Source organism: Oryctolagus cuniculus, chromosome 9, assembly GCF_051225735.1.
Source record: "Oryctolagus cuniculus isolate XC-2025 breed Fujian yellow rabbit chromosome 9, ASM5122573v1, whole genome shotgun sequence".
Taxonomy (NCBI): Eukaryota; Metazoa; Chordata; class Mammalia; order Lagomorpha; family Leporidae; genus Oryctolagus; species Oryctolagus cuniculus.
The window spans coordinates 119,507,490-119,530,993 of record NC_142875.1 but is presented as its reverse complement, the minus strand read 5'-3'; the positions used below and the strand labels follow the sequence as shown (position 1 = coordinate 119,530,993).

General features: G+C 40.3%; 1 long non-coding RNA gene across 4 annotated transcripts in view; it reads right to left on the bottom strand.

The window, feature by feature from the left end:
- The window catches only part of LOC138843880 (uncharacterized), a 57,302-nt gene that overhangs the window by 21,968 nt on the left and 11,830 nt on the right, over nt 1-23,504 (bottom strand). The window contains exon 4 of one of the 4 annotated variants that reach the window (XR_016213553.1): nt 1,591-15,187. The exons of 2 other annotated variants lie outside the window; for them this stretch is intronic. This is a non-coding gene — a long non-coding RNA (uncharacterized LOC138843880). Of the gene's footprint in view, nt 1-1,590; nt 15,188-20,107; nt 23,262-23,504 lie in introns of those variants that run through there. One more of the 4 variants, XR_016213549.1, reaches the window with a different exon arrangement.

The following is a 23,504-nucleotide window of genomic DNA, read 5'->3' as shown; positions in this document are numbered from 1 at the left end:
CTTGAGTCATCACCATTGCCTCACAGGAAACTGGAGTCAGAGCTAGAACCAGGTATCAAACTCAGGCACTCTGATATGGGACATGGGCATCCCTACTGATGTGTTACCTGCTAAGCTAAATTCCCTCCTCTGAACTGGGTTCTTTTATGTGACATCAGCTACAAACCTAAATAGTGAACTCTGGAACAGAGTACACATTTGACACACAAAATGTTGTATAACTTCCTGTCCTTTGGCTAAGTGTTTTTATTGTAATTACTTCTGTTTTCCAATGAGGCAAGGTATGAGATATCGGCTTTTATAATTAATAGGTCAATTTTTACATGTGGATTTGTCTGTTGTACCACTTGCTGTGTTTTGAACAGACACTCCACTCAATTTAACTTCATATTTGTCTTTGTGTGTGTGTGTGTGTTTGGAACAACTACTTTATTTTTTTAATTTTTATTTAATGAATATAAATTTCCAAAGTACAGCTTATGGATTACAATGGCTTCCCCCCACCATAACTTCCCTCCCACCTGCAACCCTCCCCTTTCCCACTCCCTCTCCCCTTCCATTCACATCAAGATTCATTTTCAATTCTCTTTATATACAGAAGATCCGTTTAGCATACATTAACTAAAGATTTCAACAGTTTGCTCCCACACAGAAACATAAAGTGAAAAATACTGTTTGAGTTTTAGTTATAGCATTAAATCTCAGTGTACAGCACACTAAGGACAGAGATCCTACATGAGGAGTAAGTGCACAGTGACTCCTGTTGTTGACTTAACCAATTGACACTCTTGTTTATGGCCTCAGGAATCACCCTAGGCTCTTGTCATGAGCTGCCAAGGCTATGGAAGCCCCCTGAGTTCACCGACTCTGATCATATTTAGACAAGGCCATGGTCAAAGTGGAAGTTCTCTCCTCCCTTCAGAGAAAGGTACCTCCTTCTTTGATGACCGGTTCTTTCCACTGGGATCTCACTCGCGGAGATCTTTCATTTAGGTTTTTTTTTTTTCCCCCAGAGTGTCTTGGCTTTCCATGCCTGAAATACTCTCATGGGCTTTTCAGCCGGATCTGCATGCCTTAAGGGCTGATTCTGAGGCCAGAGTGCTGTTTAGGACTTTAATATAGTTACTTAAAGTGTTTTCCTTGGTGCTATTTCATAGAAACAAAAAATATGGGGAAGAATGAAAAGAGGAGATTTGTAGAAAATGTTTTTAAAAAATTTTTTTTAATTTTTGATCAATGTTTAATGGGTTTAGTGTGATTTGAAGATACAATCCTAAGAACATAATGATATTCTCTCCTCCCTCCCTCCCTCTGCTTCTTCTCTCCCACCATCTTGCCTTATCCTTTTCTTTTTTGTTTTGTTAATGAGATAACATATTTCAAAATGAAATTACAGTAAAAAGGTTTAATACTTCACCAAATAAGAAGTTTAACAGGTAAAAAGCAACAAGACCCTAGTTTAGTGGGATTATAGATCATGGTTCTAAATAATTTAATGGGAAAAATGACTGTTTCACTCATATACAGTAAAGTCATTGCAGATCATTAGAACTATTGTAATAGAATATTCTCAATTGATTTGACAAACTTATAAAACAAAGTTATTAAATATTTATTTGTGAGGGTTAGAGAGGGAGGGATAGACAGAGATCTTCCATCTGCCAGTTCACTCTCCAAATGGCTGCAACACCTGGAACTGGGCCAGATCAAAGCCAGGATCCAGGAGCTCTGTCCAGGTCTCCCATGTGGGTGCAGGGCCTAAGCACCTGGGCCATCTTCCACTGCTTTCCCAGGCAGATTAGTTGGAAGCTGGATCAGAAGTGGAACAGCTGAGACTCAGCTCCATGCCCATATGGGATGCCAGCATTGCAGGCTGCAGCTTAACCCACAGCGCTACAATGCCAACCTCAAAACAAAGTTTTACAAAACTGAATTTGCAGCAAAACTTACACACACATTAATTTCTTTTCTCTCTCTCTCTCTTTTTTTTTTTTTTTAATTTTAGCTCCCATCCCTATGTAAGGATAACATGCTGTTTTCGTCTTTCTGGGTCCAGATTATTTGACTAAATATGATAGCCTCAATTGCATCCATTTTGCTGCAAATGGTAGATGTTCATTCTTTTAACAGCTGAATAATATTGCAGTGTGTGTATGTACCACATTTTCTTTATCCATTCATCTGATGGTGGACACCTTGGTTGGTTTGGCTATAGTGAACAGTGCTGCTATAAACTTGGTGGTACAGGTATCTCTTTGATAGATTGTGCTCAAGTCTTTTGGGTATATACGCAGTAGTGAGATGTCTGGATCATATGGTAAGTCTATTTCTAGGTTTTTTTTTTTAATTTATTTGACAGATAGAGTTAGACAGTGAGAGAGACAGAGAGAAAAGTCTTCTTCTGTTGGTTCACCCCCGTAATGGCCGCTACGGCCGGTACACTGCGCCAATCCAAAGCCAGGAGCCAGGTACTTCTTCCTGTCTCCCATGTGGGTGAAGGGGCCCAAACACCTGGGCCATCCTCCACTGCCCTTCTGGGCCACAGCAGAGAGCTAGACTGGAAGAGGAGCAACCGGGACTACAACTGGGCGCCCATACGGGATGCTGGCGCCACAGGCGGAGGATTAACCTAGTGCACCATGGCGCTGGCCCCTATTTCTAGGTTTTTAACAAACCTCCACACTATTTTCCACACAGGCTTCGCTAATCTTCATTCCTACCAATAGCGTATAAGTGTTCCCCTTTGTCCACATCCTCATCAGCATTTCTTACTGTTTTAGGTTTTAGCCAGTCTTTTTTTTTAAAAAAAAAAAAAAACTTTTATTTAGTAAATATAATTTTCCAAAGTACAGTTTATGGATTACAATGGCTCCCCACCTCCATAGCTTCCCTCCCATCTCCCACTCCCTCTCCCATTCCATTCACATCAAGATTCATTTGCAATTATCTTTATATATAGAAGATCGATTTAGTATATGTATATATATATATATATTTTTTTTTTTTTTGAGAGGCAGAGTGGACAGTGAGAGAGAGAGACAGAGAGAAAGGTCTTTCTTTGCCATTGGTTTACCCTCCAATGGCCGCCGTGGCCGGCGCGCTGTGGCTGGCGCACTGCACTGATCCGATGGCAGGATGGCAGGAGCCAGGTACTTATCCTGGTCTCCCATGGGGTGCAGGGCCCAAGTACTCGGGCCATCCTCCACTGCACTCCCGGGCCACAGCAGAGAGCTGGCCTGGAAGAGGGGCAACCGGGACAGAATCCGGCGCCCTGACTGGGACTAGAACCCGGTGTGCCGGCGCCGCAAGGTGGAGGATTATCCTAGTGAGCCACGGCGCCGGCCCGATTTAGTATATATTAAGTAAAAATTTCATCAGTTTGCACCCACACAGAAACACACAGTGTAAAATACTATTTCAGTACTAGTTATAGCATTACTTCACATTGGACAACACATTAAGGACAGATCCCACATGAGAAGTAAGTACACAGTGACTCCTGTTGTTGACTTAACAATTTGACACTCTTGTTTATGGCATCAGAAATCTCCCTAGGCTCTAGTCATGAGTTGCCAAGGCTATGGAAGCCTCTTGAGTTTGCTGACTTTGATATTTAGACAAGGTCAGAGTCAAAGTGGAAGTTCTCAAGTTCTCTCCTCCCTTCAGAGAAAGGTACCTCCTCCTTTGATGGCCCATTCTTTCTACTGCAATCTCACTCATGGAGATCTTTCATTTAGGGTTTGTTGTTGTTGTTGTTGTTGGTTTTTTTTTTTTTTTTTGTCAGAGTGTCTTGACTTTCCATGCCTAAAATACTCTCATGGGCTCTTCAGCCAGATCCGAATGCCCTAAGGGCTGATTCTGAGGCCACAGTGCTGTTGAGGACATCTGCCAGTCTATGAGTCTGCTGTGAATCCTGCTTCCCATGTTGGATCGTTCTCTCCCTTTTTTATTCTATCAGTTAGTATTTGCAGACACTATTCTTGTTTGTGTGATCCCTTTGACTCTTAGTCCTATCATTATGATCAATTGTGAACAGAAATTGATCACTTGGACTAGTGAGATGGTATTGGTACATGCCACCTTGATGGGATTGAATTGGAATCCCCTGGCACATTTCTAACTCCACCATTTGGGGCAAGTCCAATTGAGCATGTCCCAAATTGTACATCTCCTCCCTCTCTTATTCCCACTCTTATATTTAACAGGGATCACTTTTCAGTTAAATTTCAATACCTAAGAATAAATGTGTGTTGATTACAGAGTTCAACCAATAGTATTAACTAGAACAAAAAAAATACTAAAAGGGATAAAGTATTATATTGTACATCAACAATCAGGACAAGAGCTGATCAAGTCACTGTTTCTCATAGTTTCCCTTTCACTTCAACAGGTTTCCTTTTTGGTGATCAGTTAGTTGTCACTGATCAGGGAGAACATATGATATTTGTCCCTTTGGGAGTGGCTTAATTCACTCAGCATGATGTTTTCCAGATTCCTCCATTTTGTTGCAAATGACCGGATTTCATTGTTTTTGACTGCTGTATAGTATTCTATAGCAATTCTGACAGTGGTGAGGTGTTACCTCATTGTGGTATTGATTTGCATTTCCCTGAAGGCTAGTGATGTTGAACATTGTTTCATAAATTTGTTGGCCATTTGCATCTCTTCTTTTGAGAACTGTCTTTTGAGGTCCTTTGCTCATTTCTCAACTGGATTGTTTGAGTTTTTAAGTTGCTTATATATTTGGGATACTAATCCTTTGTTGGATACGTGGTTTGCAAATATTTTTCCCATTCTGTTGGGTGTTGCTTCATGCTATTGATCATTTCCTTTGCTGTGCAAAAGCTTCTGAGTTTGATATAGTCCCATTTGTTTAGTCTTGCTTTTATTGCCTGTGCTTTGGGAGTCTTGTCTGAAAAGTTGTCCTTTACACCAATGTCTTGGAGTGTTTCCTCTCCATTTTCTTCCAGCAACTTCATAGTTTCAGGTCTTAAATTTAAGCTTTGCCAGCACCATTTGTTGAAAAGATTATCCATATTCCACTGTATTACTTGAGGACTTTGCCTGGTAAAAAATAAGTTTTTGGTATGTATGTGGATTAATTTCTGGACTCTATTCTGATCCATTTCTCTATGGGTTAGTTTTTATGCAGGTACCAAGCTGTTTTAATTACTACAGTTTTGTAGCATCCTTTGAAATGAGGTATTGTGATGCCTCCAGCTTGGTTTGTCTTGCTCAGGACTGCTTTGACTATTTGGGGACTTTTTTGATTCCATATGAGTTTTAGGATTGTTTTTTTCCAACTCTTTGAAGAATGCCATTGGTATTTTGATGGAGATTGCATCAAATCTGTAAATTGCTATAGGTTATGTAGACATTTTGATTATATGGATTCTTCAAATCTATGAGCAAGGAATATTTCCATTTTTTGTGTCTGATTTCTTTGATCAATGCTTGGTAATTTTTGTTGCAGAGATCTTTACCTTCTTTGGTTAAATTTATTCCTAAACATTTGATTTTTTGGTGACTATTGTGAATGGGATTTCTTTCTTGCTTTCTCTTTCTATAAATTCTTCATTAGTATACAAAAAAGATACTTTTTAATGTTTATTTTGTAATCTGCAACTTTAATGAATTGGTTTATCAATTCTAACAGCTTTTTAGTGGAGTATTTAGGTTTTTACATGTACAACATCATGTCATCTGCTAACATGGATAATTTGACTTCCTCTTTCCAGTTTTGATGTCCTTTATTTCTTTCTCTTCCCTAATTGCTGTTGCTAAAACTTTGAATACTTAATTGAAAAAAAGTGGCAAAGGTGGACATCATTTTCTTATTACAGAACTGAGGGAAGTGCTTTCAGTTTTGCCCCATCCAGTTTGATATTGGCTATTAGTTTGTGTCATATAACCTTATAATTTTGAGGAATGTACCTTGTATACCTAATTTGTGGAGGGCTTTTTTTTTTTTTAAATCATGAAAGGGTGTTGAATCTTATCAAATGCTTTCTCTGCATTTATTGAGTTGACCATAAGGTTTTTCTTCTTCATTCTATTGATGTGATTTTGACATTTATTGATTTGCAATTGTTGAACCAGTCTTGTATTTCTGGGGTAAATCCAACTTGATTGTGATGTATGATCTTGCTGATCTTTTGGATTTGATTTGATAGTATTTTGTTGATTTTTGCATCTGTGTTCATAAAGGATATAGGCCTGTAGTTTTTTTTTTTATGTTGTGTCTTTGGTTTTGGCATTGAAGAATTGCTGGCCTCATTAAAAGTTTGGCAGAATTCAATCCTGTTCAATATTTTAGAATAGTTTGAAGAGTACTGCAGTTACTTCCTCTTTGAATGTTTTGTAGAATTCAGTAGTAAAGCCATCAGTTCCCAAACTTTACTTGATGGAAGACTTTGGATTACTGCTTCAGTCCCATTGCTTTTTATGGATCTGTGTACATTGTCTATATCTTCTTGATATAATCTTGATAGGTTATATGAATCCAGGGATTTATTTATTTCTTCAAAGTTTTCCATTAGCATACAGTTCTTCATAGTAGTTTTTTATGATCCTTTGTATTTCCATGGTGTCAGTTGTAATCTCATTTTTTCATCTCTAATTCTGAATTTTTCCTTTATTTTCTTTGTCTTGCTAGAGGTTTATCAATTTTGTTTATCTTTTTTTAAAGAAAGCTTTTATTAATAAATATAAATTTCATAGCGACAGCTTTTGGAATATAGTGGTTCCTCCCCCCATACCCGCCTTCCTACTTCCATTCCCGTCCCACCTCCTACTCCCATTCCTGTCCCACCTCCTACTCCCTCCCCCATATCATTCTTCACTAAGATTGATTTTTTAATTATCTTTTCATATAGAAGATCAACTCTGTACTAAGTTTTCAACAGCTTGTACCCACACAGACACAAAGTATAAAGTACTGTTTGAAGACAAGTTTTACCATTAATTCTCACAGTACAACTCATTAAAGACAGAGGTTCTCCATGGGGAGCAAGTGCACAGTGACTCCTGTTGTTGTTTTAACAATTGACACTCTTACTTATGACGTCGGTGATCACCCGAGACTTTTGTCATGAGCTGTCAAGGCTATGGACACATTTGGGGTCCACAAGCTCCAACCTTATTTAGACAAGGCCATAGTCAAAGTGCAAGTTCTCTCTTCCCTTCATAGAAAGGTACCTCCTTCATTGATGGCCCCTTCATTCCACTGGGATCTCACTCACAAGGATCTTTCCTGTAGGCCATTTAATTGCTGCAGTGTCTTGGCTTTCCATTCCTGAAATGCTCTCATGGGCTTTTTAGACAGATCTGAATGACTGAAGGGCTGATTCTGAGGCCAGAGTGCTGTTTAGAGCACTTGTCATTCCATGAGTCTGCTGTGTGATCTGCATCCCATGTTGGATCATTCTCTCCTTTTTTAATTCTTTGTATTGTTATTAGCAGACACTAGGTCTTATTTATGTGATACTTTTGACATTTATTCCTATATTTATGATCAGTTATGCACTTAAAATAATCACTTTAACTAGAACAATGGCATTAGTACCTGCCAACTTAATGGGATTGTTGTCCCATGGCAAGTTTTTAGCTTTACCCTTAGGTGTAAGGTTCTAGGAGTATGTGCTGAACTGTGTATCTCCTCCCTCTCTTATTTTCACTCTTATTTTTTACAGGGATCAATTTTCAATTGGATTTAAACACTTAAGAATACTTCTGTGTTAATTAAAGAGTTCATCCAATAGTATTAAGTAGAAAAAGAAAATACTAAAAAGAATAACATAGTAAGCTGTTCCTCAATAGTCAGGACAAAGGCTGATCAAGTCATTGCTTCCCATAGTGTCAGTTTGGCTTCTACGGGTTTCCTTTTAGGTGCTTAGTTACTTTTCACAGATCAGGGAGAACATATGGTGTTTGTCCCTTTGGGACTGGCTTATTTCACTCAGTATGATGTTTTCCAGATTCCTCCAAATCCCAAATTATGGGATTTCTTTTTTATTGCTGTGTAGTATTCCACAGAGTACATATCCCATAATTTGTTTATCCAGTCTTCTGTTGATGGGCATTTAGGTTGATTCCATGTCTTAGCTATTGTGAATTGAGGTGTAATAAACATGAAGGTGCAGATAGTTCTTTTATTTGCCTATTTAATTTCCCTTGGGTAAATTCTGAAGAGTAGGATGGCTTGGTCGTATGGTAGGGCTATATTCATATTTCTGAGGTATTTCCAAACTTCTTTGATAGTGGCTTTGCCAGTTTGTATTTCAACCAACAGTGGATTACTGTGCCTTTTCCCCCACATCCTCACCAGCATCTTTGTTTGTTGATTTCTGTATGAAAACCATTCTAAATGGGGTGGGGTGAAACCTCATTGCGGTTTTGATTTGCATTTCCCTGGTGGCTAGTGATCCTGAACATTTTTTTTCATGTGTCTGAAATCCATTTGGATTTTCTCTTTTGAAAAATGTCTGTTTAAGTCCTTGAGCCATCTCTTAACTGGGTTGTTTGTTTCATTGTTGTGGACTTTCTTGATCTCTTTGTAGATTCTGGTTATTAATCCTTCATCAGTTGCATAGTTTGCAAATAATTTCTCCCATTCTGTCGGTTGCCTCTTCACTTTCCTGACTGTTTTGCTCTACAGAAACTTCTCAGTTTGATGTGATCCCAGTTGTTGACTTTGGCTTTGTCTGCCTGTGCCTCTGGGGTCTTTTCCAAGAAGTCTTTGCCTATGCCAAAATCTTTCAGGGTTTCTCTGATGTTCTCTAATAATTTGATGGTGTTGGGTAGTAGATTTAGTTCTTTAATCCATACTGAGTAGTTTTTTGTGTAAGGTGTAAGCTAGGGGTCTTGCTTCATACTTCTGCATGAGGAAATCCAGTTTTCCCAGCACCATTTGTTGAATAGACTCTCCTTGCTCCAGGAATTGATCAATCCTATATAAAGTTCCATGCACTGCTGAAAAGAGTTCTACAACTGTAGAATGGAAGTTCTGCAGATATCTGTTAGGGTCATTTGATCTATAGTGTCAATTAAGTTTGCTGTTTCCTTGTGGATTTTCTGTCTGGTGATCTGTCCATGCTGAAAGTGGAATATTGAAGTCCCCCAATACTATTGTATTGGAGTCTAAGTCTCCCTTTAAATCCCTTAACATTTCTTTTAAATATCCAAATGCCCTGTAATTAGGTGCATATACATTTACAATAGTTACATCTTCCTGTTGAATTGATCCCTTAATCATTATATAGTGCCCTTGTGTGTCTCTTTTTTCAGTTTCTGTGTTGAAGTCTATTTTGTTTTAAGATGGCTACACCAGCTCTTTTTTTTGGTTTCTGTTGGCATGGAATATCTTTTTCCATTCTTTAACTTTCAGTCAGCATGCATCTTTGTTGGTGAGATGTGTTTCTTGTAGGCAGGAAATAGATGAGTTTTGTTTTTAAATCCATTCAGCCAGTCTGTGTCTTTTAACTGGGAGTTGAGACCATTTACACTCAATGTGACTATTGATAAGTAATGACTTTGCCCTGCCATTTTCCCAAAGATATTCCTAATTTATACTTGAATTTCCTTTGATCATTACTGATTTTCTTCCTTTACCTTCTTTCATAATGTTGACCATGTTTCTGTGTGCAACACATTCTTAATCATCTATATACTTTCCTGTGCTCTGTCTTGTAAGTCTTATATTCTCTTCTCCCTCACCTATTCTGTTTTTAAAGCTCTCCACTGCATTTTTAAAATTTTTTTCTATTGAATTCTTCATTTCATTTTGATTTATCTTTAACATTTCAATTTCATGTTCTGTAGAATTCTTTGACATTTTGATTCCTCTTTAAGATCTCAATTTCATGGGAGAAATTTTCTTTCATGTCCTGCATGGATTTCAGTAGTTCATGCATTTACCTTTGATTGCTTCTGTGTAATCTGATCAATTTTTTGAGTTCCATTTCTTGGGTTTCTTCTATCTCATCGTCTTAGCAATCTAGTATTGAAGTGTTGCTTCTTTTGGGAGCATCATGTTGTCTTCCTTATCCTTGTTTCTTGGATTGGTGTATTTGTTTGGTATTTGTGGAGGTACATGTTGGCTGCTTCTTGTTCCTCTTCCTCCTCTTCCTTCTCCTCCTCCTCCTCTCCTCCTCCTTTTCTCCCCTCCTCCTCCTCTCCTCCTCTTCTCCTCTCCTCCTCCTCTTCTCCTCTCCTCCTCTCCTCCTCTCTTTCTCCTGTGGCAGCTTTTATTGTTGTACTATGACACTATAGCTATGTGGAATGTCTGCTTTCAGTGACTCTCCAGTATGCCTAACATGACAGATCCAGGTTTGGCATGGTAAATCTTTCTCTTTTTTAATCAGAAGGGAGGTATATTCTGCTCAGCTGAGCTCTTCTCCTCAATGGATCCAGTCCCTGAGCACTGGTCCCACTGGGTATAACATTCGTCTGCTCTGCCCCAAGGTCCACACCAAGGACCTGTTCAGTCCTCAGTGTAAGTTCAGATTCCACGGCAGTTTCTCTCACCAGGTAACCCCGAGCTTGTGGAGTCTACTGAGTCTGCTCAGAGCCCCAGCCACACTATGATCCCTTCCACACGCCCTCAATTTTTTTCATAGTTCTGGTTCAGAAGCTTCACTCAGTCACAAGTCCTAGCCCCCTGGTATTTCTCCCCACCAGAGTCAGGATTCTCCACTTGGCTGACTGCCGAGTGCAAACATGAGCTGGCACAGGTGTACATATGTCCCAAATGGCACCCGCTCTATTGGCTTGTCACAGTACACCTTTGTGAAGTGATTGGAGAGAGAGAAATGTGTCTGTCCTATTCTTTTTTTTTTCCTCCTCTAGTTTGGCTGGTACACTTTTTCCCATGGGGCTTCAAGCCTCGTTCCCTCTAGGCTGTTCCTGCTGCTTTTTTGACAGTGGCTTGGGCTGCTGCAGTCTGGTCTCACCTCACTTTCCAGTGCTGGTGCATAGGCTCTCAGCTGTTTGAGTCCCGAGCCATGGGTGCCCACGCCCTCCACATAGGTCTACCATGTCCCTCTAATTTCAGTAGAGTTTCCTCTGACATTTTTTTCCCTAACTCTTCCCTGAGACTACATTATCTCCATTTTTTAAAACTGTTTTCTCCTAGGCTAGAGAAGGAAGCTTGCTCCCTACTCTGCCATCTTGGAACTCTTGTTATCTTTTCAAAAAAGCCAACTTCTTGTTTTAATCTTTTGTATATTTTTTTTAGTTTCAATTTCATTATGTCTGCTCTCATCTTTATTATTTCTTGCCTCCTGTTGATTCTGGATTTGGTTAGTTCTTGTTCTAAGTCTTCAGGCTGTATAATTAGATCTTTAATTTGAAGGATTTCTCCTTTTTTACTATAAGCACTTAATGCTGTAGGCTTCCCTCTTAACACTGCTTTTGCTGTATCACACAGATTTTGAGATGTTGCATTTTCATTTATTTCCAGAAAGTTTTTGATTTCCTTTTTAATTGCTTCAATGACTTCATTGATTGTAGCATGTTGTTTAATTCCAAGTATTTGTGAGTGTTCTTGTTGATTTCTTGTTTTATTCCTTTATTCTCTGAGAAGATGCATGGTGTGATTTCAGTGTTTTTAAATTTTCGGAAATTGATTTGTGGCCTAATAAGTGCTTTATCCTAGAAAATGTTCCATGTGCTGATCACAAAAATGTGTATTTCGTAGTTGTTGGATGGAGTGTCCTGTAAATGTCTGTTAGGTCGATTTGCTCCATAGTGTATTTCTAGTATAATGTATTTTATTTATTTTTCTTTTGGGGTCTGAATGACCTGTCCATTGGTGAGAGCAGGGTGTTGAAGTCACCTACTATTATTGTATTGGAGTCTAACTTTCCTTTAGGCCTAATAGTATTTTCTGAATACATCTGGGTGGTCTTGTTTTGGGTGCATATATGTTTATGATGTCTTCTTGCTGAATTGAGCCTGTTTTCAAAATATAATTTTCTTTATCTCTTTTTACAGTTTTTTACTTAAACTCTGTTTTATCTGATATCAAGATAGCTATGCTTGTTTGCTTTTGGTTTCCATTTGCCTGGTATACATTTTCTCCAACCCTTCACTTTCAGTTTGTGTGTATTTCTGTGAAGTGAGTTGCAGGCAGCATGTAGTGGGGTCCTGATTTTTTTTTAATCCATTCAGCCAGCTTAAGCCTTTGGTGAGTTTAATCCATTCACATTCAAAGTTAGTAGACCTGCCATTTTGTTGATTGGATAATGATGCTATTTGCTGTGCTAGTGAACTTGCTGTCATGTATTTTCCTGATGCTTACCTTGAATGCAGGATGCCTTTCAGAATTTCTTATGAGGCTGATTTGGTGGTGGTGAATTCTGTTTCTGCTTATCTGGAAGATAATTATTTTTTTTCTTCACTTTTAAAGGATAGTTTCACTGGATTTAATATTCTTGGTTGGAATTTTTTTTCTTTTAAGACTTCGAATATATCATCCCACTCTCTCCTGTCCTGTAGGGCTTTGGCAGAGAAGTCTGATGTTAATCTAGCTGGTTTTCCTTTATATGTGGCTTGTCACTTTTCTCTTGGTGTCTTCAGGAGCATATCCTTGTCATTAACTTTTGATAATTTGATGACAATATGCATTGGAGAAGATATTTTTTGGTTGAGTCTGCTTGGGGTTCTTTGAGCTTCTTGTATTTGGATACCCATGTGTCTCTCAAGACCTAGGAAATTTGCAACAATTACTTCATTTAGCAGGTTTTCAATGCCTTTTTTCTTTTATTTCCCAGGAATGCCTATCGAATGAATATTTGGTTATCTAATGGTATCCCATAGTTGGCATAGGTTTTCTTCATTGTTTTTAATCCTTTTTATTTTTATCTGATTAGGCTGTTTCAAAATTCTTGTCCTTGAGGTCAGAAATTCTTTCTTCCTCTTGGTCTGTTCTGCTATTAAAGCCCTCAATCATTTTTTTTTTTTTTAGCTCACTGATTCATGATTTCATCTCCAGAATCTCTATTTGATTGTTTTAAAACGATTTATTTATTTATTTAAACGTTAGAGTTATACGGAGAGAGAAGGAGAGTCAGAGTGAGGTCTTCCATCTGCTGGTTCACTCCCTAATTGGCTGCAGCAGCTGGAGCTTTTTCCAGGTCTCCCACGTAGATGCAGAGGCCAAAGGACTTGAACCATCTTCTACTGCTTTCCCAGGCCATGGCAGAGAAGTGGAGAAGCCAGGACTCAATCCGTTGCCCATATGGGATGCTGGCGCTGCAGGTGGCTGCTTTAACCACTATGCCACAGTGCTGGCCCCTATTTAATCTTTCTTAATGAGTCCTATTTGATTAGTAATATTTCCATTCATGCCACTCATTGGTTTCCTCATTTCTTTCATCTGTCCACTTGCATCTTGTTGAGTTTCCTTAAAATCAAATTACTTTGAAATCTGTATCTGTGATTTCCTACATGTCCTTCAGTTCAGGATCTAATTCTGGAGGATCCCACATCTCTACATTGATATCTGACCATCTGTTGTATTCATTCCTTCTTTATGGGTAGGTTTTATTGTCAAAGAGTTTATGGTTTAGCAGGAATGCCAGGTATCATTTGGCTGGTTGCTTTGCCTTTGGTTCTAGGTGAATCTTGACTGTACTCAGGAGTACAGTCTCTTGAGTGATCTCTTTTGTCTTAATAAGTCAGCTGTGTCAATAAGTGACACAGTGGACTAGTTGGCTGCAGTACATAGGGATAGAAGTGTGGTTTTGTGATGAATAAGGGTTTCCTTGGGTGTGTATCTTTGATCTGCTGAGAGTTCTGTCAGTCTCTCTGGTGAAAGTGATAGCCAGGACTGTGTTCTTGGTGGTAAGGGGGACAGAGGTGGCTGCCCTTTGTCCTAAAGGCAAGCCCAAGTTCTGTGGGTATTTGTGGCACCAACTGCTTTGGTTCTAGGACTGTGTGATACAGACGGACCCTTCCTCAGGTCCTGCTAGGAGAGTATTACTGTTGCTCTGGCTTAGGATACCAATAGCCCTATAATACCAACTGGTCCCTGTTCTAGTCCTACAGGGTGACTATAAGGTATACAGGAGATTTTACTCGGGAAGGTGTGAGTTCAGAGAGGGTGGAATACAAGATATTGTATCCACTATGTTATTGTATCCAATACAAGTTATTGTATCCACTATGGGTGGATTCCAGTGGCACTAAGAAAGTTATAAAGAATTGTCAGTCATGGTGCTGCAGGGCATAGCGGGGTCATCACCCAGATCTCCCAAAGTGAGAGTGGATTTTTTTTATGGGCTGCTTCTGGTGTTCGCTCACAGCAGCTAAGGTGAATCCCGCTTGCTCACACACAGTGTATGAGTGTAGCTCTGGGGCTAATGCCCCAAGGCTCCCACAGCTGCTGGATGCAGGGGATCTGCCCTCTGTACCACACACTGCCCAGACTCTGTGTGATGCTGATAGAACAGAGCTGTGCTGTGCAACTTTGTGCTGCCAAGTGTGGTGCTTTACAGGCTTGGGGAGGGGAAGGAAGCAAGCTGGCTCCCTTGTTCCTACCTGGGCAATCCCTCAGTCCCCAGTCACTCTCCAGGCTGACGTCAGTGGGTGTCTATGGAACTTCCTCTCAGCTACAACTGTGAGCAGTAGGGCAGCTGGTTGTGCTGTGTGGCTGGCTGCAGTGGTGTCTCTGTCTTGTCTCCTCTTATCCCACAGGGTTTTCATTGTTTTTTTTTTTTTCATTTCTTTATTGAAAATTTCCATAGGTCAATCAGATCCTTGAAAATGGAATTCTTCCCTTGCTCTCTTCATATCCCAGAGCAGCTCACATTAGTGTGGCCATACCCTCTTCAGCCATCTTGGATCCTGATGTGGAAAATCTTTTAAGTAAATTTATTTTTTTAAAATGCTTTTCACTTTGCTGGCCAAGTTTAGACTAATGAGGTCATGACTAGAGAATAAATACAGGAAAACTGCAACCAAATGGAACCTGGCCTAAATATGGTTACACATTCCTAAATTATATTTTGAGAAGGGATCTTTGCAATGTGGTAAGTATGTATAATAAATAATCACCGAACAATATGAATGTCTTATAATTTTATGGTGATGCGCAGTTTGCCAAGGGCTTTAGCTTTCTCATTTTAATGTTGTATGAAAATACCCAAAAGGCTAAACAGTTCTTTTCAGAGTTTCCAGTCTTCCTTTTCTGCAACAGAAACATAGAAGACTGAAAAGAAATGTATAACAGGAATGTTAAAGTGAGTCTGGCTCAAGACATTAGGGTGGCTAATCTCAGAGATACCATATATCCATGGGACAGTCCTGCCCCAATTTCTGGGTAGGAGTGCAACTCAAGAGAAATAAAGTGAAAAAGACAACAAGATGAAATAGGCACAAGGAAGATGAGTGTTTGGTGCAGCCGTTGAGACACTACTTGAGATGGCCACCTCCCCTGTCAGTGTCTGGGTTCAAGTCCCAGCTGGGTTCCTGATTCAGGCTTCCTGATGATGCCCATTTGGGAAAGCAGCAGATGATGCCTCAAGAACTTGGGTTCCTGAATCCCAGGTGGGTGACCTGGATTGAACTCCTGGCTCCTGGATTCCACCTGGCGCAGCCCTGACTGTTGTGGGTGTTTGGAGAGTAAATCAACAGATAGGAACTCTGTCTCTCTGCCTTTCAAAAAAATAAAACAAGCACACGAATGGGAGTGTAGAGATAGTCCTTCCCAAACAGTACCCCTTGGTCCAGCCACTCGCCCTTCAGATTTCTCAAGTGTATTGTAACGTTTGCCCACTTTGTCTCTGAAACTGCTGAAGACGTGCGCTAAGGACATCAGCTGGCCTCCAGAAATCCCCTCTCACATTGTGCGGGTGAGGAGAACACTTCTTCCAGCTCTTCACCTTTGGGAGAGCTCTATTTAAAGTCTTCTCTTCAGAATCCCCTCCAGAAATCATTCTCTACTCATTTTTCTTATTTGTTTCCTTGTGGTCAAGGAGACTGTAAATGAACTAATTAGTTTTGGGCACCTCGATTTCGTTCTGCCTCATTGCGATACCCCATATCTGTTTGTCTTAGTGAAAACTTCAGTTGAGATAGTCCACTACAAGTGAATTTTTGAAAAAACAGTGGTAAACATGCACTGCTTACATGGATGAGTGTGTATCAGGAAGATTTCCCACCCCAAAATTCATCCTTGCTTTTAAATGCGTGGTTTCACATCTCATGAGATCATCACTCAACATTCAGAGTGACTATTTCTATATGAACTAATATATGACAAAACTTAGGAAAAAATTCACTGATGAGCAGCATCTAGGTGCCAACCCTAGACAAAACAAAATGTATTCCAAATATTTTTTAAACATTTAAAAGTCACATTCAACAGTCATGTGAAAAAAAAAAGTGGGGGGCGGACTAAGGCAACAGCAACACAGGAGCTCTTCCTTATATATTTTTTTTTGACTTTGAGTTGTTCCTTTGTCTTGGACACAGCCAAATTATGTCTTCTGGCCTCATTCACAGAGAAGCATAACTGTGTGTCTAGCTCACCCCAGTGGAATACCTGTCGCGTCAGGGACGTGGTGTCTGGGGAGCGTGTGTGCCTACTTCATACTCTTCCCTGTGCTTACATGGATGCCACACTCCTAACCCCAACGTTCTGGTGTAATTCATTGATATTTTGAGATTCGATGATGGCTTATAGCCCTTATCTCTACTGGTGAAGAATAGTGGTTATTTTTTTTTTTATTCATAACATTTGTTGAACTCTTTACTTAGCGTAGGGTTAACTTTATAAGTATAAAGAAAACTGAAAATAGATCTTTGTGAAAAAGGAGAAAGGGGATAAGAGAGGGAGGAGGAAGAAGGGTGGGAATGTGAGGGTGGGGGGTGGGAAGTGCCACTGTGTTCCTAAATCTGTAAATGTGAAATATGTATACTTTCAATAATGGAAAAGTAAAATTAAAAAAGTAGAATCTCAAAAAAACCCAAAACTTCATAGGCGGTATAACCTCTGCGTCAAACTTTGCGAATTCCCAAGTGATTGTAATGTGCACAAAGCTTGGGAACCATTGTCCCAAGGGAGAGCAGAGCTGACCACTGGAGGAAACCTGAGGCCTTGAGTCATCCCAAGGAGGAAAGCCATCTGTCCCTCAGCAACAGAAGCCTTGAGTTATAGTGGAAATGAAAACATAAGGCTTTGGTTTTTTTTTTTTTTTGAGAGAGTATCACCCTACTTAATAAATGAACATATTTATTTTTTTGAAGCAGAGTGTGTGGGAAAAGGCACACTGGAGGTTACAGTGCAAGTGCTAACTCACGTGCGACTGTTTGCATTGCCTTTGTGTCTGAAATGCTGTCTCTGTATTAATGTAGAGTTGAATGAAGGAAGGTGCTTTAGCTATTTAAGGTAGTGCGTTCTTAGTAAAGTATCAAAAGGAAATTCAATACTAGAAAGTAGATGTGTAACAGATGCATGTATAAGCTTCTATCAAAGAAATGATAATGTTCACCTGTTAGGTGGACATATATTGACTTTACACTAAAATTCAAGATCTTTATTATTACCAAAGCACTGACTCTTCAGTCTCTCTCTCTCTTTTTTAAGAATTATTTATGTATTTGAAAAGCAGAGTTACAAGGAGAGAGAGGGGGAGAGCTCTTCCATCTGCTGTTTCACTTTCCCAATGGCCGGAGCTGGGCCAACCTGAAACCAGGAGCCAGGAGCGTCTTCCAGGTCTCCCACGTGGGTGCAGGGACCCAAGGACTTTGGGCATCTTCTGTTGTTTCCCCAGACACATTAGTAAAGAGCTGGATCAGAGGTAGAGACGCTTTGGCACTAAAACTGGGGCCCATGTGGGATGCTGGCACTCTGGGTGGCGGCTTTTATGCAAGGTTGCACGGCATCTTTATGTGTCTTTTTACCTCTCTCTCCCTTGTACCAAGCCTCAGCCACTGCCCTTCATTGCTGCTTTAATGACATGGAGCCCCTGTTATCACAGGGCCTTTGCACAAGTTCTCTTGGCATAGTGTGTGACTATCTTCCCCAAGTCCTCTTACCTTTCACCTAGATTATTCCTTCTTACTTTCCAAGCTACAGTTGAAATGCCATCTCCATAAGAAAACTTTGCCAGTTGGATCTGATCTTGCAAGATTACAGTCTCATTGCACACTTTATCCTCGTGGTACTTACTATAATTTTAATTTTTAAAATGTTGTTATTAATGGTTTTCTTCCCTGTTAAAAATTGTAGGAAGATAAGAACTCTGTTATTGAATGCTATTTTCTCCTATCACCCTTGAGGCAGTTAGTAGCCTTCCAAACATTTGTGGAAAGAATAAACTCACCCAAGTCTTAATATTTTTCTTTAAAGAAATAAATGCTTTGTTTGTGGCTGGAAGAACTGAAAACATTATCCTGTTGATTTTCATCAAGATGTGATAGACTGGACTTTCTCTGACTTCAGATGGTTGTGTGTTTTCCAAAATGAATCATTGAAAAGGGAAGTGCACTCTTGAAACGGTTCACATTTGCAACAGAACGAAAAATTGTTACTACGTGACTGAGCAGTGTAATTTTCAGTGCTTATCTAAGCTTATTAAATGCCCTCAGGACCTATTTCCCAGATTAGCCTCTGTGATCTGCTATTCCAGGAACAACGTCATTTTTTGTTGTTGTTTATTTTGACTTTAACCTTAAGTCCTTTTATAGCATTTCCTTAGGAAGTCCATCTGTATTCACATCCTCAGTAGGAACTTTTGAATATTCAGTATTAAATACATGTGTATTTATCTGTCTTTGCAGATTCAATGGAGACATGACAATGGGAATGTAAATCTTATTTGAGTTTTCTGTTCTGTATAAATATTATGAATATCTTTCGTTTCTACCAACTGTGATCATTGGGGAAGCTTCTCCAGTTCGTACAGCTAGACTCACATAACTATAGTATGATTCAGAATAAAGTTCACTGCTTTGGAACAATTTACTGGAATGGACATTTGTCCTAGTGGTTAAGATGCTACTAGGGACACCTGCATCCTGTATCCGAATGCCTGATTTCGAGTCTTGCCTCCACTCCTCATTTCAGCTTCCTTCTAATGCACGTCATGGGAGGCAGTAGGCAACCGCTCAAGTAACTGGGTCCCTGCCACCGCTGTGGGCGTTCTGAATTGAGCTCCTACTTCCTCGCTTCGACGCCAGCCTGACCCTAGATGTTGTGGAGAGTGAACTAGCAGATGGTAACTCTCAGTCTGTCTATTTTTCTTTTCTTTTCTTTTCTTTTCTTTTCTTTTCTTTTCTTTTCTTTTCTTTTCTTTTCTTTTCTTTCTTTCTTTTCTTTTCTTTTCTTTTCTTTTCTTTTTTTTTTTTTTAAGATTTGCTTATTCACTTCAGAGGCAGAGTTAGGGAGAGAAGGAGAGACAGAGAGGTCTTCCGTCTACTGGTTCACTTCCCAAATGGCTACAACTGCCATAGCTGAGCCGATCCAAAGCCAGGAGCTTCTACTGGGTCTCCCATGTGAGTGCAGGGTTCCAGGAACTTGGGCCTCCTCTGCTGCTGTCCCAGGCACACTAGCAGGGAGCTGGATTGGAAGTGGAGCAGCTGGGACTCAAACCTGCACTGATACAGGATGCTGGTGACGCAGGTGGAGGCTTAACCTACTATGCCATGGTGCCAGCCCCTTCTGTCTTTCAAGCAAATAAAAATAATAAAACCAATATACTGGGATCAGAGTGCTATTGGACTCAAGCCCACTAGTATCCTGCCTGATAATTTCTCCAGAAACACTGCTAAGGGCCATTCATATCCATGGTTCCCACGACTGCGATCTGCACTGTTATTTAAAAGAGACTTGCGGGAAGGGGAGTATCCACTTCTCCATGGAAGTTGCTGTGGGTCTGTGGGAGCCAATACAGTGTGCAATATGGTAGGAGACCGCTTGATGGGAGTCCACTGGCTTTCTTGTTGTTGTCGCTATCCTGTGGGGTGGTTTATGCTTTGTATTGGAAGGGAGAAAAGGAGTTGCAGCCATGAAGATGGCTGCCTTCCAGTCTGTCTTGATGGGTGAGGAGTCTGCTGCCTGGAAGCCGATCGGAGACTGCATGGGGAAGTACTGTAAATCCATGTATTTTTTTTTTTAAGATTTTTTATTTATTTGAAAGGTAAATTTACAGAGAGGGAAAAGCAGAATCTCTGTCCACTGGTCCACTCCCCCCCAAACGGTCACAATGTCCAGGGTTGGGCAAGGGTGAAGCCAGGAGCCAGAAACTCCATCTAGGTCTCCCATGTGGGTGGCAGGGGCCCAAGGACTGGGTCTTCTGCTGATTTCCCAGGCACAGTAGCAGGGAGCTGAATGGGAAATGTAGCAGCCTGGACTCTAATGGATGCTCATTTGGGATGCTGGCAGAGGAGACTGTGGCTTAACCACCTGCACCACAGCACCAGCCCCTGCAAATCCACGCTGATGGTGGTGCAGCAATTCCAAAAAGAAAGGGTGAAGTGTCACTTTAATTTCTGCCATGAGTGGCTGACACTACTAGCCCTGTATTTGAATGATGCAGAAAATGAAGCATCTGAGAAGAACTGTGACACAGGACAGAATTCAGAGGTAGAAAACCACCAAAGATTATTGAGGCAGATGGATGAGCCAAAGTGAGGATACTTGAGTAGTTGGAGCAGGGGTGCATCAGGTAGGTATGTAGTAGAATTTGGTATGAGGTAAACTTTGGTGAGTAATTTAAATGGCAGAGTGACAACACTAATGGTCATGGGAGTTTTGTGTGTGGTAGACCTGTAATTGTAGATGCATTTTAGAAAAACTAATACATATGTATAAAATGGTTCATTTGGCTGGAGATTAATTATAAGATTGATCCAATAATCAGTGAGAATCTAAGGTAGGGAAGGGAGGTTGGGGACAAAGGAAAGGGAGAGAGCTGGAGGCAAGGCTTTGCTGAGTGCAATACAAATGATTTAATAATTGTGAATGGGACTGGCACTGTAGTGCAGTGGGTTAAAACCCTGGATTGCAGTGCAGGCATTCCATATGGGCACTGATTTGAGTCCTGGCTCCTCTACTTCCAATCCAGCTCCCTGCTAGTGTGTCTGGGAAAGCAGCAGAGGATGGACCAAGGCCTTGGGACCCTGAACAAATGTGGGAGACCTGGAGGAAACTCCTGGCTCTCGATCAGCTCAGCTGCAGACATTGTGGACTTTCGGGGAGTGAACCAGTGGGTGGAAGATCTCTCTCTCTCTCTCTCTCTCTCTGTCTCCCTCTTGGTGTAACTGTTTCAAATAAACAAAATATTTTTTTTCAAAATTATCTATTTACTTTATCATACACATAAAATAATCTTAAAATTGCAGTATGAATGAAGACTATAGATTATATTTTGTGCAGTAAAGAAAATTCTTTGGTTGATGTAGTCTTCATTCAAATAAACAAAATATTTTAAAAAATAACTGTGAGAATGGAGAGAGGAAAGGTCAGAAAAAAATGAGCGTGGATTCAAGACTAACAGCCAGCAAGGCCTGAAGTTTGAGTTACCAGTGCAAATAAAGAGAGAAGTTGGGAGGTGGAACTAGTCGATGAGTGGGAAAGATGCAGAGGGAAAGAAGAGCTATACTCTGGATAGTTAAAAATTTTGTGTTTCCTGCAGGGTACTCCAATACTATAAACTTTTTATTTTAATTAAATATTTATTGTATAAAGTACTTGAAAGTCAGAGGAGAGGATGTTCTTGTTGGCCAAGTCATTACATAGCAGAGTATCAAGCGGTAAGCAGCAGCACGTATGTGTCCCTGTCTGCGGTCTTTTATGAAGTCAGCAGAATTTAGTCATGGGGCTCTGCCCTAGTGACCCAATACAATCCAGTTACCTCCCAAGTGTCCCACCCTTGAACACCATGATTGGATGAAATTTCTTTTTCTAACATGAACATAAAACTATAGGGATCAAACCTTTTACACGTGGGCCTTTGGGAAAGTCTGTATCCCAACTATTATCCTAAATGTAGCAAATACAGTAGGGAATCCTTGTGGCTCCACACATAAGAAGGTTTTCTACTCTCTTAGCTCCTTCTCCAACCAAATTATATGCCATATGGTGTCATGTCCTCAAAATTTCAATTTTTGCTTAAGTTATTGATACATGATGATGGCGGCTTTAGTTTTCAACTTCACAGAGTCTGGACGAAGAAAGTACTGAAATGATCTGCAGAACAAATTGAAGCATTAACCACGTATTCAGTCAAAAGCTGGTGTTTGACTGTCAAGATGGTGATATCCCTAGTGGATGGCCAACTGTGTATAGAAACGAAGATCAAAGCTAAGTTACGTCTACCTTGATCCAAGACCTGCACTAGGCACCATGACTCAGCACCATCACCTGCATTTAAAAGTATTTCTGGAAGTTATCCAGGTAAATATGCAGATATGAGGCCATTATGCCACCATGGTTGTAAATTGGGGTGTGAACATTAGAGAACTGACACAGCAGAGTAAGCATGAAATATATCCTGGTGCATTGATTTGAGCTCAAGACAAAAAGACGCATTTTTTTCCCACACTCAAGGCAACCTTGATAGATTTAGTCATCAATGGATATTTATTACATTTAGGCAGAATGTCAGATGCTAGGAAATTCTGATTAGAAAACAAACACGTTTCTTCAGTGAGGATGATGGTGAATTATAGGCCAAAGTGTGAATTCTACATGTGTTTTTAAACTGAAAAACAGGATGACAAGAAATTTAGATCTGAGGTGTACTTGTTGGGGTTAAAGTGCTAAGTCCATGGAGGCGTACATTCCTCCTCAAATGTTGGGGAGGGAGACATACGGGAGGTGGAGATGTGTTAGTGCAGCCTGCATAGTTGTATTTACCGAGCAGATGCAGTAGTGCTGTCGTCCCTGCTCTGCCGTGGAGCTGCCTGGCTGAGCGCTTGGCTGCTGTTAGTGAATGAATACCATCTTCACTGAAACCAGTGATGGATTCCCGACTCAGACAGTGCTCTTGGCTTGTGGCCTCTGAGCACTGGCAGCGCAAGAATGACTTTTTTTAAAGGATATATTTATTTATTTATTTTGTGGTGGAGTTACAGGTAGGAAGAGAGAGAGACAGAGATCTTCCATCCACTGGTTCACTTTCCAAATGGTCACAATGGCTGGAGTTGGGCCAGACCAAAGCCAGGAACCAGGAGCTCATTCTGGTCTCCCATTTGGGTGCAAGGCCCCAGGTACTTGGGCCATCCTCTGCTGCTCTCCTAGGCACACGGACAGGGAGCTGGATAAGAAGTGGAACAGCCAGGAAGTGAACTGGTGCCTATAGGGGATGCTGGTGCTGCAGGCGGCAGCTTAACCTACTATTGCCACAGCACCAACCCTGAGAATGGTCTTTTTTTTCATTTGTTTGTTTTTCCTGATGAAAGTATGTTTATTTTCCTTTTATTTATTTATTCATGTAAAGAGAACAGATTTTATATATTTTGTATATACAGGTTTAAGAACATGATGATACTTCTTGCCC